Source organism: Drosophila mojavensis, unplaced genomic scaffold (assembly GCF_018153725.1).
Source record: "Drosophila mojavensis isolate 15081-1352.22 unplaced genomic scaffold, ASM1815372v1 contig_74, whole genome shotgun sequence".
NCBI lineage: Eukaryota > Metazoa > Arthropoda > Insecta > Diptera > Drosophilidae > Drosophila > Drosophila mojavensis.
This window is the reverse complement of record NW_025318899.1, coordinates 8,661,519-8,678,652: the sequence shown is the minus strand read 5'-3', so window position 1 is coordinate 8,678,652 and position 17,134 is coordinate 8,661,519. Positions and strand designations below refer to the sequence as shown.

At 42.9% G+C, this 17,134-nt stretch overlaps 1 protein-coding gene across 2 annotated transcripts in view; it reads left to right on the top strand.

The window, feature by feature from the left end:
- Positions 1-17,134, top strand: part of LOC6581835 (junctional adhesion molecule A) — a 92,184-nt gene that overhangs the window by 29,601 nt on the left and 45,449 nt on the right. The window lies entirely within an intron of this gene.

The window sequence follows — 17,134 nt, the reverse complement described above, 5'->3', positions numbered from 1 at the left end:
AGTGAATGGCTGGCAACTGCAGCGCCCACAAATGGACGGGATTTTGTTTCAATTAACAATTAGTTTGCACAAAAGTTTTTCTGTACAATCCTTTATTTTTATTATTTTTTGTATTTGGCCGGCCAAAGTTACCGCAAAAGCCCCTCGTTTGCCATATTCCATCAAATGAAATAATATTGCGTATACGCCCCATGGCCATGGGTCGTCGTCGAGTGAAAAGCAAAAACTTAAATGCTGAAGGCAGCTAAAATAACTGCATGCATCCGAGAAATACAGTTGCAGCCAGAGCAGCAGACGGTTCGCAAATTGCATGCATGTAGAATGAAGCAAATCTGATAAAGTTGCAGTCATAAATTAAATACATATATGTACATGTACATGTATGTACAGAAGCATGAGTGAAGGCAAAGTTTGGCATGCTTGCTTGCTTTCCAGCTGGAGGTACTACAATATTTAAAAGCCAATTATATATCAGCTAGTCAAGGCAACAGCCTCAAATTAAAGAATCATGGCTATACATATTTGATAGCAGCTTCAGCTGAAGGAAAAGCTCACGTTTAAGTAACTGTGAAAAAACGTAAATATATAATGGAAAAATAAAATAATTGTATTTACAGTAGACCACTGGACTAAAGCAATTAAAACTCTTGCGGAAATTTCAACAAAAAACTTTTTGCTTGTTGGGCAATTATTTTAAAATCTCTCTCGACCAATATAAATTGAATGAAATTGACCATGTGCATATTCGACCCGTAGCTTGCTTCAACTGAATGTGTGTATGTGTGTGCATTTGTATGTGTATATTTAGTAAATGGCGTGCGGGCATATCAATAAAACGGCATGCAAATTGCGCATACGCCACGTGCGCCAGTTTGATTGCAACAAATTAACAAAACGTTTTAGCTAGGCCACGATTAAAAGGCCCAATAAAAAGTTGGAACATGATTTAGGTCTGCCAGGCCAGGCTAGGTCTGCCTACTGATAGCTGCTATAAAAATGCGACACGCAACAATACACCAGCAACAACAACAGCAACAACAACAACAGCAACTCATTTAATTAACAATTTCCGGGGCAGCAGACGGCTGATTCTTAATGCATTTGATTTATGCTTAACGTGTGGTAAATTTATTGCAGCTACAGCAACAAATAGCGCCGCGCACGGTTCGATGGAACAATTCAAAAAATGCTCGAATTAATTGCATTTACGACAACAAAAACTACAAAATGGCCAACACATATTTCAAAATTCAATTAAAATAAAACAAAAATGAAATGAAACGAAAACGGACTGCTGCTGCTGCTGCAGCAACGACACTATGCAATTTCCGCTCAAGGGCGTGCCCAGGTGGGCGTAAAAATAATTAAAGCGCAACAAAAACAAATATTGACAACAAGCGACGGCAGCTTCCGCTCGATGTCGACAATTGTTGTTGTTGTTTCAGTTTCTGTTTTGGCTTTCGCGTCCGATTGAATTACAAACTCCATTTGAAATATACATAAACAACTAAAAGGCACAAGACGGTTAGACAGCCAAAGGTGTATGTGTGTGTGTGTGGGTGTGGGTGTGGGTGTCTGTGTGTTTGTGTAGGTGAACTCAATTGACTGATAGCGGGCAGCTGCTTGCGGGCAATCTCTGGGCTCTGCGCCACCAGGCGAATGTCAATTTAATTAGCACATTCAACGCTTTTAGCGCAACTAATCGCAGAGAGCGCAACCATCAATCAATCAATCAATCAGTCGGTCAATATATCAATCAGCGAACGCAGCCGACAATTTTGCTGAGTGAATTTGTGTGTTTTGTGTTTTGTGGCGTGCAAAAAAGGCAAAGAAAAAACTGGCTAAAAAAAGGAAAGCAAATGCGATGGAAACTAATTGACAAGCGAATACCCTTTAATTGCGCGGACGAACAATCTAAAAAGGTCAAAGCCGAGCTGAAGATATAAATAACGGTAATAGAAAGTATATACTATAGCCTGAAGAACCTTGAGAATGATTGAACAGGGCAATGAGTTTTGGTGGAAGTGTAGCTAAAAGTGAGATGGAGGATTCTTTGAAGTAGATATCTCCGATGACTGTGGGTATGAAGAAGTCAAAATCAACACTGAAAAATGAATATAAAAAATTAAACCTTTGTACGGCATTTATTGATAACTTTTATCAGTTCCATATACTCGTAGATGACAATTATCAATATTTTAGTTATTCGAACACTCTAGTTATACACACATTTAGATTTCAAGTTCCAAGCTCCTATGCTCTGCAGTCACCCAGTCTCACATCTTTTGCTATATACTCAGCATGCACTCAATTCATATATGTAAGAACATACATGTGTATTTAAGGAAAATATCTTAAGCTCCACACACACACACACAAGCTATCTACATACAAGTTATTCATTTATGCATGTGTGCAATGCTTTTATGATAGTTATTAGACCTGTCTGATGGCCATAGTGCATACTCTGCCGGCCTTAATCAATGTGAAATTTATATTAGCGTCCGTTTGCCATATTTTTCAATATATTCATAGAAATTGCAATATTGATTATGATTGATTTAGTGAGCCGGCAAAGCAGCATATTATTTTTATGGCAATGGGCACGAGTGCATATATTGTTCGACTGGCTGCATGCGATTGCGATTGCCGTGCACGGCAAATTATTCAAAGTTAAATTTACGAGTTGTGCGAAGCTCCATAAAAGCAATTTTAATATTAATAATTTAAAGTTGGTCAGCTATACACAAGCACACACACACGCACACACTCACTCACACACTGTTGTGCAGCATAGAAATTGCAGATATTTTTGTGTAAAACTTGTTTTATTTGTCCAGCCAACGCAAAAGTCCAAAAAGAAGTCAAATAAATAAATGCATTGGAATGAAATTCGGCGAATAGCGTAAAGCAAACGTGCCAAACGGGTCGGCAACAAGCCAACACACAGGCTGCTCCACTCACCCCTCTGCCTCTCTCCCCGCCTGTCTGGGGGTGGGGATTGGGGCGGAAATGGAGTGCTTGCCTGTGCGCGGTCGATGGTCAAATATTTGCAACAAACTTTTTGGCCTGGCCAAGTCATTGAACGTTGGCTTGGCGAACTCAAACAGAAAGCACAAAACAAAAGTTCTACAATTCACGTCGAGTGTGTGAGCGTTGCAGCACAGCAAATGGACTTACGAAATACCCTGTAATAAATATTTAATGCACAGCTAGATCCATTCTACTTAGAGCCTGCCACATACTCCTTAAAATGAAATACGCCGTCTGTAAGCGAACAGCAGCGGCGCATACGAATTGCGTTGGGGCCTCGGCCAGATGGCATGAAACCTCTCCAGCAGCCGAGCAAAAAATTGCCACGTAGGTAATTGAGTATGAATGTGGAATGTGTCGAAAGCGTTTTTGATATTTGCCAAACAAAACGTTGGCATGAAAAGACGTGAATAAAGCAACAACAACATATACACACACCAGCGAAATGCCCAGAAAAGCTGGCCAGGCGGCGCCACAGCGAGGACTCCAGGTAACATGTGTGTGTGTGGGTGTAGGTGTGTGTAGCTGTGTGTAGGTGTATGGGTGTGTGGGTGTGGGTGGCAAGTTGGCAAGCAAAACAAGTGGAAAATGAATTCGATACATTATCATGACGTCAAGTCGTGCGTGGTGACTGGCCGAACCGGGCGGGGCTGCCGGGAGCGGGGCCGGGACCGGAGCAGCGACTCAGGGCCAAAGTGGCTGCCAAAAAAGTATAAATTACGTGTAATGCGGCGCTCCCTATCGATGGCAGCCATTTCTTATGCGAAACACCTGCAGCAAGGCCGACAAACGGACGGACTGACTGAGTGACTGGCTGGCTGGCAGACAGAGAGACAGACGGACGGACCAAAGCAAATGTGCGCATAAATGAATTACCAATGAACCGCATGCGATGCTCTCTACGTGCCACATTTTATTTTCAATTTGGATCCGAACTGGGAAGTCGAAGCGAGCAACGCTTGGGCGCTAATTTGTGGGCGGTATCCACTTCCAGATGGCCTAGCACAGCCGGGTATTTAACCATCTGACAGATGCGCTGCACAAAGTACCCAGCTAGAGTACTACACAGCTATTGCGGAGCGCGGGCGAAGGGGCTCCATTCGACAGCCTACATAAAAGCGCAATTTGCGCCATTATGCGTCGAGTTCCATTTGATTAGAACACGATGACACGAACGACGCACTGCTCAAGCTGTGGGCGTGGCGTGGGCCGGGGGTAAAAGCAATTTCACTAAATCTGCAATTGTTATGTCGCCTGCTAAACAACTCACTTTGCCACACACACACACACACACTCAGAGAGAAACGAGCAACTGCCCCTCAGGCGGCTTCTTCCATTTGGGTAGCCATAAAAGCCGAACGTTCTCACACGTCAAATATTTATATTGCATTGTTCCCCTTCCACTCGTCCCCTTCTCACTCTCTCCCTCTGTCCCTTGATCATTGTTCCTGTGCGATATGATTTGGGTATTGATTAAGCGTCAATGGGGAGTTTCCTCAGCTGCCGCCGTTGCCGCTCCTCCTGCTGCTGCTGTGCCACTGCCTCCAATTACTGCAGCACCTTACATCCCCATGCGAGAACATTTTTCTCTCTATACAGTTTTACAACATTTTTATGCTACATGGCAAGAAAAATGTGGGCAGCAATTTGCCATAAATCATGCAAAACGATTTGATGGCCTCTATTAGACAGTTTATGGGCCTAGTTAAAATGTTTATGGCCCAAACTTGACGGTGAGCAGCAATTAAGCATCATGCTACCGCTGATCAGCTCCTAATCAAGAGCCAAGACCATCTGGCGCACATAAAACTCGGAAAGGATTGTCTTGACAACGAAAAGGAAAAGGAAATTGCTCAATTGCCAAATCAATCGAATTGTTTAGTTAATTTGGCAATTTACATTAAATTGACTCTTGTTGCTTTCTTTAACTGCTTCAATGCTTATAGTTCTCTCTCGCTCTCTCTCTTTCTGTGTGTAGCAGTCCATCTGGCAGATAGCCAGACATCAATCAGACAGATATCAGTCAATCTCTCCATCGTGTATATTCGATCAAATATTATTCTTTGTCCCTACTCTCTCTCTCTAATTTTCTGCTCTCTCTCTCTTTCTTTCTCTCTCTCTTTCTCTCTCTTATCTGTCCTCCTTCCCTCACCACAAATTTAGATTTCCTTCTGCTTCACTCACTTGTTCTCAAATTCTGATATTCAAATATTCAGTGCTGATTATTTCTTTCAGTGCACCTGCTACCAATTGATGAGCAGTGATTACACATTTCTATGTTTATTGGAATGGCGTTTAGTATCTGACTACGTGAGCCGAGGGCACTCAGACGCACGCACAGACGCGCGAGCATTTGGTTATGCGAGGTGTTTTGTTTTTACTGCCTCCTGTTTGAGAATTCCCTAGAGTGCACTTGATGCGCTGCCTCACGAGCCGCGCTTGAGCAGCGGCACAATGAGAATTGTTGAGAGATTGTGTAGATTCATTGAATTTGAACGCTTGTCGATTGTGAATTGTTTTCGCCAAGCCAAGTCGTGCAGAGGCAGAGGCAGAGGCAACGCAACTTGGCCTACTCTCAGAGCGCCTGCTCAACTAGCCAACTGCTGTGCACATACTTTCATTTATACTAATACACATATACATACATATATATATGTATGTATATGTATTAAGCAAAGCATTTCCGCTGCACTGTTTACTGTTGACTGTGTACAAACAATTTCCGCAGCTAAATCTACCCAAGCAGCAGATGGCAATATGTAATGGCTGCTCAAGGCTATTTATGGCAACCAATACGCATTGATCCTGCGGAAATTTATTGATGAATTTCATTTCATTTCATTTCATTTGGCTCACGCGCACCTCTCGAAATTGCTTTATTTTCAGCTGCGTCGCTTTTCCTACCCTGTGCGCCACATGCCGAAGGGCATATTAGCACTGCCAATGGGAATTCATTTCACATGACTAGCAGACGAAGTATGTAATGGAATCTGCCTGATAGTTGACTCAAGTTTAAGACTTTTTGTGAGGCCAGGTATTAGTTAGTCGGCTATACCCGTTTGCAGCTATACTCTGTTGCTCTCGATTCCAACTGTAAACCAGAGCTAGAACACACGATTCCGAAACTTTGGCCGGGTTGTTTGTTTGCTTTTCATTCGTCAGCGCGCTGGTTGAGAGCCCAGACATTTATATAGCTATCCACCTACTGCCAGAGGGAGATAGACAGCGAGAGAGAGAGAGAGAGAGAAAGTGAAAGGTATAGAGTGAGGTATGGGAGAAAACGTTGCTGGCATCTAAAGTGGTTGCGATTAGTTTGCTAATGTTGTAATTTCATCATTGGACGCCGCCGACGTCGCGACGACGCAGCGCAGACGCTCAGGCGACGGCGGTGGCAGAGGCAGAGGCAGCGGCAGCAGCAGCAGCTTAACTAAACATCATCAGGTACTTGACAGCCTGGAGACCGCAATTTGCTGGCAATGGCGAAGGGCTGAGCCACCGCCATTTGAGCCACTCTGCAATTGAGCCACTGACCAACCCACACCACCACTCAGCATCCGCTCATCCACTTGGGCCGTGGCTCAAGTTTTGTTTCGAATTGCGAGTTGCGCTCTGCACTCAACTTTCGTCGATTCATTGATGTGAGTGGTAGAAAATACCAAATATATTTCTCTCCTTTATGTTGCTTCCATTTTTTCCCTGTTTTCTTTTTATATAGATTATTATTTTTTTTGGGTTGGACTTTTCGTATTGAAAAGGAAATGAACTCATAAAAAGTAATTTGGCCATAATGCTTTGGTCGAGTTAGTTACTTGATTTGCAGTTGCGAATAAAGTTTCGCTTTATTAATTTCGCTGTTAAATTTTGTTGATGTTTTTCTTGTATTTGTGCTGTTGTTGTTATTGTTGTTGTTGTGTTGCTGTCTTTGTTGTTGTTGTTGCTTTTCGTTAGCCACTTAAAAACTTGCCTGCTGCTGAAGTTTGCCATAAAGCTGAAAAGTTGAGCGTTATACAAAATGAAATAGCATTTATTGCTTTTAATGTGCGTTTGAATACCTTTTATTTATAGGGTATATCAGATATATCAGTACAGTAATCGATCTCCTTATATGTATATTTAATTATTTGCTTTATAGCTGGGTATCTTTTAGGCGGGCATATTCGCTCTGTATCTTTTTTTCTGTTTTTTGTTGCAAATGTCGATTGAGCTCACGACTCAAATTTAATTTGCCCTTCGTATATTTCGTTATGCTTATTGACATTTTGAGTTGAATTGTTTTAGACTTTGATCAGAGTTTGCTTTTTGCCACATTTAATTGAACCGACACGTGCTAGACCGGCTTACAGTTAGCCGCGAGCTTATGTACACACGCATACTCCTTCACACTCACAAACACAGAGAAACACACACATACACACATGTCGCCAGCAGCGCCTCTGAATTGAGTTTCTCTCAATTTTGTGTTTTTTGATAGCGGAATTCAATTAGTTTGGGAAACGTTTGCGACTGTCTTGTTAGCTGATACGATCGCATTTCATTTAATTTGATATGTATTGGTAGTTTTTCATTTGACACCCAGACACACCCTTACACACACACACGCACACGCACAGGCAGCGCGAAATATGCTGGAGGAAGTGTTTGGAAATGTGACATGTTTTTCCTTGCTGACTTGTGCCGAGCTCTGTGCGGCTCTTCAGTAAATTGTAAAAATAATTAAATTTATTTACGTTCTCCTTATTTAATTGCCGCCGCAGCTGCGACACTGGCTGCGAAGCATAACCTGAGGCGACGCGTACAAAATGACTGCCGCAGCACAGAGAGACGAGAGTAGACTGCACCCCCCTCTCTCTCTATCACTCTCTGCATACAGTGCTGCCGAAATGAGTGCGCAAAGTGAAAGCAAATAAATGAATAACAAATAACACAAATAAATAAATAAACAAATGCAAAGCTGAAATAGAGTTTTCATCCGAAACATAAAAGATATTCCAGCTGCAGCTGCAAAAACTACAAAAAGGACATTTTGCCCAGTAGTTGGAGCAATTGAAATTGGCGTTGTTATTGCTGTTGTTGCTCTTCGTTATGAGTTTCAAGTTGTTTGATATTGTAGTTTTGGCTGCTTCGTTAAGGATATTTATTTATTGCCAAGTCCTTCTTCGCTTCGCTTCGTATTGGTATCAAAAGCGAGCGAGTTGAACGCTGCAGTCTCTCAAGGAAATTTCAAACTGTGTTATGAATTGGCATTGAGACAACTCCAAAGTTCAAGCATTTGTGTGCGAGTCATTCAGAGAATAGCCCTCTATATATTGTAAGCTTATTACAGGCCACTAAGTATTTCCCTCTTGCTCGGCGTTTGTTCTCGTTTAAATCAGAGTTCCGAATCCTATTAAATAACCTCAGCCTGAACCAAATGGGCTTTAGCTGGAAGTAGCTCATGAAAATTTATTTAATAGTTGCAGACAAATTTAACAGTTCTCTGAAGTCCGTTATGGACAGACAAGCGTTTTTATACATATTTAACTACGTGCTAACGGTTTCTATTGAACTCAACCCATATTGTTGTCATAAAACATGTTGGCAAGCACTTTCATTGACATGTGCACAGTTTGTCTACTCTATTCTCTTTATTGTCTGTGTGATACTTTCCACGTTTTCATTTTGGTTTATTGCATTATTTGCCCTTTGGCTCAATTTATTTGTGTTATGCTTGCGAGTGCAACAAGGTTTCATCAAGGCCCCGTGGCACTATAAATATTTCTATTTCCATTTATGCAACGTCAGCCTCACGTCTGCTGTTGCAGTTGCAGCCACCGTTGCATGTTGCTCGGGTTGTTTTCCATTTGATACTTCGATAAGTTAAGAAATTCAAAAAGTGTCACTGCCACTTGGCATTCGCTGTTCGTGTTGCTGCGCGAAATAAATTCAATTCTTTTGTTTTTGCCATTTGCCACAATTGGTGCGCGTCTCTGTTGCTGCCACAGCCTCCGTTCGGCCCCTTCGCCCCTACTCCCCTTCTCCCACTCCCCCTGCTGTTGTTCGGTTTGTCTGACTGTTTTTCATGCGCATTCAATGAACCATAAATTTCAAAGTGCCGCGTGGCCAGACACGACGGCGTCGCTAAGCTGAAATGCCAACAACAACAACCGCAACAACAACAACAATCACAACAAGGACAACAAGAAATAGTTTAAAAGTTATGCAAAGAGTTGGCTGAAGTTCGTGTCATGGCCAAAACTGTTCACTCACCTCGCTCACAGTTGCTCTAGGATTGGCATTCGCTTACAAAAACATTTCTCTAATTGTCCTGCAGCTGTAGCAATAGTTAACTAATGCACACACACATAGGCAGGAGATATTCATATAAGCCGGCTCATGGGCAGCACTTTACAAAACCAAATAAAAAGAATTGCTTAAGCAAAAACACAAAAAACTATCACACAAAATACTCATTGTTTTAGCCTAGGCAAAAGGAGGGCCAGAGAGGCAGAGTGAGAAATAGAGAGAGAGAGAGGGGGGTGGGCTAGATAGTGAGCGTGCTGGGACAGGAAAAGCATTTTAGTCGATGATATGTCTCGCCCCCTTATCTGGCAAACAATTTTATGCTTCCGGCTGAGCGACAAACAATGGAGCGTAAATATCCGAAAATCGGCGCAACAACAACAATAGAAATAAGAAACAAAGGCTATTGGGAAAAGTGTCGAAACCGAAATACTCTTTAAAATAAATTAGAAAGCTGAGCTATAAATTGCCAAGAGAAAGAAGGATAAACTTTTAAGCAAACATGACTTTATTTAAAGAGAATGTTCCATGGCAAGCAAAACTTCAAACTATCTATATATATTACATACTCATTCGATAGGGCTGTAAGAAACAGAGCACAATTCTATTTCTGTAATTTATGCACTTACAGTGCATGGCAAAAAGCTTCTTCCATCCATTTAACAAATGAGCATGGCCAGCTGTGAGAGTATAAAAGCATAGAAGAATGCCAGCTAAAACGATGGATCGTACATAAATGTGCAAATAAATGCATGAGTGAATGAGTGAGTGAATGGGTGAGTGAATGGGTGAATCACTGAATGAGTGAATGAGCGAATGAGCGAATGAGTGACTGTGTGAGGGAGCCCCGATGCATGTCCGGTGCAAACAAGCAAGGCAAAGAGCCTAAAGCTGAGGGCATTGTTGTGCGATAGAGATGGCATACATAGAAACATTATAAAGGGACAAATAGCAAAGAGGATAATAACAGCTACAACAACAACGACGACGACAACAACAATAAGACAGTTGATAAGATTTGTCTGCAACGTTTATTGTCCTTTGGTTTTCCACTTTGCTTGGCTCGTTTCAGTTTAGTAAAATGCTTTTTTGCACAATTGTCATCATGACCCTCACACACACGCACACACATACACACACACACTCACACACATATGATTGTGAAGGTGTTGGTCGAAGCTGTTTTGCATACTTTGTGCCACTGTGGCATTGGCCAAATATTTGTCCTTTTTTTAGATGCTGGCCAAAGCAACAAAATAAGCGATAAATAAATAAAATTTTCTGGTGTGTTTTTTTCTTATTTGAATTTAAGATTAAGCAGATAGAACACGCAGCTGCTGGAATAAAACCCAAATGAATATTTGTTTCAAGAAACTAGTCACAGCGGAGAGGAAAAAACACGATGGAAACGAGTTTTATGTTCATGTGAAATCCTTAAAGCCGCATAAATTCGAAACGCAGCTAAGCAGAGCGCGTGGGCGAGCGGAGAGAGGGCGAAGAGGAAGGCCCTTAAGCGCTCTCTAATTTGCTTTGACAGCAGACATGTGTTCAGGGCTTTGTCTTTGTGCGTGCCAACTGGAAAACCAAATCCAGCTGAGCGCGATGTGAATGCAGCAATGGAACGAAGTGGCGATGAGTATCCAGCAAGAGAACCAGAGCAGCAGCAGCAGCAGCAGGAGGAGCAGGAGGAGCAGCAGCTGCAGGAGTAGGAGCAGCAGCTGGAGTGGCAAGCATGAGCAAGAGTTGTGATGGCTGAAGCAGCCATCAGGCAGCCTTTTAATTAATTTCAATGCGCGGCAGCTGCATGCGCATTATAACCCCTTCTCACTCTCTCGCTCTCTCTATCTCGCTCTCACTCTCAACTGGCTGGCTTGTCATGTAGGTGAGGGGACTAAATTTAGCGATGAAATCTTGTGCAACTGTTGCCAACTCTTTTGATTTTTGTATGCCACATAATTTGATTGTGCCGGGTGCAGTCGCTGCAGTCGCCGCAGCCGCCACCGCTGCGGTAGCAACAATGCACCACCTGCCATTAAAAGCAAGCATCCATCCTCCTTTGGCTCCGCCTACAGTGGCAGCAAGTGTGAGGTTTTTGAAGTGTTCATGGAGTCGCTGGCAAATGATTTTATATGGAATTATTTTACATAAAATGATGTTGAATCATAATCTGAATAAGTTTTATATGAATATAAATATTTAAATTAAAATATTTTGCATTTATTTACTTCTTCAAAAAGAGCTTCAGGTGCATTAAACTTTGGGTTAATCAAAATTACTTAAATTTGGCGCAATGCAAATGCATTCGGTATCACTGTGCACGCGTCATCTGAGCTAACAGGACACAATGTTGCTGTGGCAACTGGCAGCATAGCCGTCAAGTTTTACAGCGTTTACCGAACATGAGCCATGTCGAGCATATTGTTAACTTTTTGCCTTCATCTCATCATCTGCCTCTGCCTCTACCGCTGCCACTGTTGCTGCCTCTGCCTGCTTGGTGCATCATTTCCAACTGGCAACTTTGCTGCTTATTTACATATTTATAACTTGCAACGGACTGCGGTGTATGTTGCATGCAATATTTACCTCAGCTCTTGTTTTTTCTTTTCTAGTTTTTGTCTAGTTTTAGTTTTTGTCTTACATAATATTCAACCGATTTCTAGGACATACATCGCGCTCTGTGTATAGTCGAGAGTCCTGGCAGCAACGTGCACCTTTAGCTGCTTGCTGCTGCAAGATCGGATGGCAACCAAGCGTAATGCAAATGGTATGCATTGTGCAAATTTTGTGTGCGTTGCAACAACTTGAACCTTGCTGCTTGCCGCTTGCCGCTTGCCGCCTGCCACACATCCCAGCCAGTCAGTGTTTGACTTGTGAGCCTTGGCATATTGTCTTACCTTGCCAAGCCGTGCCTTGTACTTATTTTATTTTATTACCAGCATTACGTATTGTTTGTGTTCGAGGCGAAAACTTCCCGCAGCTGTTCGGCTCTGCTTGCGTTCCGCTTGAATTGCCTCCCACATCGCCTTTAAAACTTTATGGGAATCAATTGGGCTGGGCTGGACTGCTGTGGGTGGCAGACCATCATTTAAAATGCTACCTCGGCCTGGGCTCATGTGGCGTATGCGCAATATGTTGCACCTGCCTTGACGGCGGCAATTCATTTTCACTTTAACCACACAGCCAGAACAATAGCCAAGGGCCGTCCACCAGCCCACAGCTCACACGCTCATGCATATAGAAAGGCAGCATTAAATACTACCAGCTGCGTGTGTGTGTGTGTGCTAGTACACATGTGTGTGTGTGTGCAGTTAAAAAGACGTAGTGCGGCTGGATGAAACTATGGTTCGAGGCATTGCAACGCGCGTTGACAACGCCAATACAGGTGCGCACAATGCAAACGAGTGACATGCAAATGCTTTCAACAACAATTGCAATTCATGCAGCCCTTGCACACACCCACACACACCCACACACACATTTCATGCGCTCATCATGACAGGCAGACACGGAGCTCTAGCTTCGCATTTTGTTTCATTTTGGAGCGTCGATTTTGGAGCGTTCGCTTCTACCAATTTCCCTTCCATTCTGATTTTTTTATAGTTGTTGGTTTGCTTGTTGCGTTGCGGTTTGCTTTCCTTCTGGCGCGCAGCTGTATTTGCACGCGTGTGTGTATGTGTGAGTGAGCGTGTTTATGTGTTTTGGGGCATTTAGCATGTTCTGCCGCACCCATACACTCACACATGCCTGACCAAGGAATCCTTTAAATGTGAGGACAGCTTTTGCTTCTGTTGGTCGTCATCTGCAATTACCCTGTAGGGGGGCAATTAAAGGGTATATAAGCTACTTGAAGCTCTTACAAAGTACTTAAAAGCAGCCTAATCTGCATATTATTTCAAGAAATTTGTAGAGTTTATTCGGCAAAAAGCTCCTTTGGAACTCTTTAGGCAGCTATGTTACCTAGGAAATTTGTACCTGTTAAAGTATAATCTAGATTGTTATTCGCATTGTTTCTAACTGCGCGGTATTTGCTGACATGTCAGAGTCTCTGCTTCTCTTAGCGAATTCCTGCTGGTTAGCAAACTGTTTTTGTTTACGCCAGCGATGGCCACAGCAATGGCAGCTCATGCTGGAGCTGACGCAGCATTTTTGTTGATGCGGCTGCTGCTGCTGCTGCTCCTCCTGCTGCTTCTCCTGCTGCTGCTGGTGATGCTGTTGATGCGGCTGTTCTATACTCACTTATGTATTCACACTCAAATATGCAATGCGCCACAAAATTGCAATTTCCACTAAGATTGATGAAAAACGCCAACGTCGACTGCTGTGCCTTCACGTAGAGCCAGCCCGAGCAGGAGGCAGCAACCAATGCATTGGTGGCACCACATGCAGCATCAGTCGCTAGCAAATCATGTCATCAATTGAATTTCAAGCGATTATTTTTTCACGTTTCACAAATCGCAGCGCAAATATCCATGGCCATGCGTGTTGCCGTCTCTTTGTGTCTCTCTGTGTGTGTGGTTGACTATGGCTGTGTGTGTGTCTGTGCAGGTGTCTGTATGAGTTTGACTGCATATCAAACGAGGGCACGAATATTGCGTCGCTCACAATACGTTTCGATTACGCATTCAATTCAAATTGATGACGCGCGGGCGCCTCCTGTGGCCGCCAGCCATAGAAAATATGAAGATGCATCACAGTTCACGACTGCAACAATCCACCCAGTAACCTCCGCTCCCCTTCTCACTCCCTCTCGCCCACGCTCTCCCCCTCCATCAACGGCGTGTAATCCCGCAGAGTGCATTCCGGCGAAAGCCACGTAGATCACAAATCAGCGCAGGTTTTGGGCGCAGAAATTGTTGCCTAGCTTAAGTATAGCTGCATATTTCATAACTCAATTTAATGCAATGCCAAAAGGCATACCTCATGCATACTTTTGGCCAACCTCTTTCGTCTTACAAACTGGCAATGGAATGCAGCCCACACATATTTAATATTAACTGTATATACTATCAAATATATATATATACAAGCCTGCAATTGGAAGCTTTCATTAAATTGGCAAATAAATTCACTCGAAGCACTCAAACATAACAGTTGGCTTGGCCCGCTTCATAAATATTTAGTGTATATTAGTTTTCATGGCGCCCCATGGTTTGTTTATATGTATACAAATATATATATATATATGTACATGTATTCTTATATACACTATATATATATTATCTTGGAATGCTTTGCCTTTGGCTTTGGTTTTGCATTACTGGCTGAATATGGATTGCAATTAAATTGCATTTACAATCAGTTTCGAAGCTGTGCTAACCGCAGCAACCCAATTAACCAAGATTCTCTCCGAAAACTTTTAGAATACCTTTCGCCCTCCGCCCTGAACTTCTGCCACTTATAGTTGCGATGCATTGTTTGCGTATCTCAAATATTGCTGCTGCCAATTTGTGTGGCTTAAATGCGTAGCAGGTAATTGGATGTTGTACAACAGCTAACAGTTAACACATTCCAGATTCGGTTTCGGTTATAGTTGCTGTTGCAGTTGCCGTTGCAGCAGCATCTGCAGCTGCCGTATCCAAGCAGTTGGCCAATAGATAATTACTATATTCAATTACAACTTCATAATTCAATGGCGCTGTCATTATTACCAGTCAAATTTACCATGAGTATGTGTGCGTGTGCGTGTGCGTGCATGTGCGTGAATGTGCGTATAATCCTGTAATCTAATGAGCCAAACGTCTGCTGCTATGCCATCGGTTTGCGCTCAATCTCCCAAATGCCACGCTCAGTTCATACATCTTGCCTAAGCTCCCATATTGCATAGCTGCAGCTTCCGTCGGAATTCTGCTTCGATGTTAATTGGCCTGGCTTAAACACTAGCAGACTGCCTGCAGCTGCCTATCTAATATAAACTCATTTTGAACAAAATAAAATTTGCCTATTCCGTAATCAAATAAATGTATTTTGACAGCTGTTTGGCTGGCTAATGCTAAATAAATACAATTTATTATTGGTCGATTCTGATTTTCAGCCGGAATAAATGGTTTTTGGCAGCATTTACAGTTGCCAGACTGAGGCTGGCAGTGACAGCAATGCAAATTGAATTGTTTACTGCCACAGCTTTAATAAATATTTGAACACTTCTGGCGTTTTTTGACGATAGCCGTTTCGACATTCAGCTAATATTTATTTGGGCTGGCTTATTATGATTTTCGCGACTAGTTTTAGAGCCAACCTTAAGCAGCCACAACTCCTGCTACAATTAAAGTCGCGCTGTATGTCCTTGTTTGCCATTTCCATAAAATATGCAGCTAATTACGTGCAAGTTGCTTGAGCTCTGACAGGGCACAGGGCCACAGCAGCAGAGCCAGCACAGAGCGAGCAGAGACAAGATGCCAAGAAGCAGTCTGTCAGGACCCTAATACAATATAATTACTGTAAAAATCAGAGCTGAAAACCTTCATAAGGGTGCGTCTTTTGTGGCGAATGGTTTGCCAAATGACGCATAGGAAGAGACAACGGCAGCTCAGATGGAGCGAGATAGCGAGTGAGTTAGGGTGGGTAAGTGGAACGAGCACAGCAATAGTGCGTAAATCTTGACGCCTTTAAGGCTCCCAGCCCAATTGACAATGACATTTTGTCGTCATTATTGCGTTTCTTAACTAAGAAGCTAATGCCAATGCACGACAGAGAGTTACCCTGTAAAAGTTGATTGAATTTATGAGTCCTTTTAATGTGAGTTTTTTCGCATTTTATTTTATTTATTATAAATTTGATATATTATAAATTTAATAAAAATTTAGTTAGCTTTAGCTGTTGCTTCTCATTATTTGTATATACCCCATCGTACGTGGAGCAACAGGGCATATGGTTAAAGAAAGTGGGAGCGTGGCAGTTACCGCGACAGTGGCAAGAACATTGAGGTTGATTCGCTCTGTGCTGGCAATTACAGAAATTAGCTTTCGTTTTTAATTTATTATCGCCATTGTGCGTGCTCCTAATGGGGCGACAAGAGACAGTCGACAGTCGACAGTCGAGAGTTGAGAGTCTCTGCTTGCCCGCCTGCCCCCTTTGCAGCTGCTCGTGGTTCGTGGCTGGCTGCTAAAGTCTTGTTGATGTCATTGCTAAGACAAATGCCTGGGCTGCTGTCGACTCAAATTAATGTGCATATAACTTACGCTTTAACTGAAGCTAGATCTGAAACGGAGGGCAGGTGGCTGGGGCTGGCTATAGCCATAATGTTTGCAGCGCTTGTTTGAGAGGTTCATGCATTTTAAAGTTTTACAACCATGGAATTCTTGGCTGCCGGCGCCCATATGGCATATGCAATGAAGTGTGCATATGCTAAAGCATTCATGATGATTTACCAGTGCACTCACACCCACACATACACACACACACACACAGACATTCAGTTTGCTGTGCCCATGCATATGCATACGAAAAAATTGGCCAGCCTTTTGGGCCAAGTAGCCGCTGGTGCATGCAATGCAATGGCCAAAGATTTATTTGCTCAGTATGCAAATAGCAACATAATTGAAACAAAAAAGGCGCCGAGGCCATGCCCCATGGCAAGAGGCGGCCATAAAAAAGTGTTGCCCACCTTTTGGGGCGGGCATTGCCAGCGAAAGCCCTGACAAAGCTGTCAAGTTATTTATTAATGGACTGCGGTGCAAAACAATTAATAAAGAACGCTTAGGAAGTGGGCATGGTCGCCATGTCAGTTGTAGTATTTCGCCAGTGTGTTATTTGGTGGGGGGGAGGGGCATGCCACAGTTGATGATGTTGCCGCGCTGCAGCGTGCAGTTGTGGGGACCATTTA